Below are 684 nucleotides of genomic sequence, written 5' to 3' on the forward strand. Positions count from 1 at the left end.
AAAGTGGTGTGCTAACAGTTATAAGTACTGTACTGACGGTTGTATACAGATATGAATGAAAGAGATGATTCATCCCAAACCCCGAACCTGTTTCATTGTGCCTTCTTTCTCTCCAGAATTGATCACTCGTGCCATTTTTACTTCCTTTACCAGTTTTACCTGTGACATTTTTATCTGTTTTACTTGTGCCGAGGTGCCTTCTTCCAATAAATGTTTTTGGAAAAAACCGTGAAATTCAATCAATGGCTGTCTATCTCTCACTCTTCGTGTATCTCTCTCCGTGTCTCTCTCTCCGTGTCTCAGTGTCTCTCTCTCCGTGTTCTCTCTCTCCGTGTCTCTCTCTCTCTCCGTGTCTCTCTCCTTGTCTCTCTCTCTGCTCCGGCAGTACATATACTAAAATTGGAACGATACAGAGAAGATTAGCATGGCCCCTGCGCAAGGATGACACCCAAATTCGTGAAGCGTTCTCTCCGTGTCTCTCTCTCTCCACCTGTTTGGGTGCGGCCGCACGAACCTGTTGCTCCCGCTCCAACGTTGGTGTGGATGGAGGCCTGGGCTCACGTGATAGCCTGAGCCTAGGCTGAGAGAGCGCCCACGCGTTTATAGACGCTTTACCCCGCTTTTTTTTCGTTTATTGAGTCGTCGTGTTCAACATCCTTCTCTTCCTTCACTGTGAGTTCTCCG

The 684-nt window shown here is 47.4% G+C and overlaps 1 non-coding gene across 1 annotated transcript; it reads left to right on the forward strand.

Moving 5' to 3' along the window:
• The first annotated feature begins 371 nt into the window (after positions 1-371).
• LOC133339315 (U6 spliceosomal RNA) lies at positions 372-476 on the forward strand. The gene has a single exon (XR_009754705.1). It is a non-coding gene; the product is annotated as a U6 spliceosomal RNA (small nuclear RNA).
• The last annotated feature ends 208 nt before the right edge of the window (positions 477-684 follow it).

The sequence above is a fragment of the Lethenteron reissneri genome, unplaced genomic scaffold, assembly GCF_015708825.2.
Source record: "Lethenteron reissneri isolate LAM-NWPU_2019-01 unplaced genomic scaffold, ASM1570882v1 scaffold_1788, whole genome shotgun sequence".
Lineage (NCBI taxonomy): Eukaryota > Metazoa > Chordata > Hyperoartia > Petromyzontiformes > Petromyzontidae > Lethenteron > Lethenteron reissneri.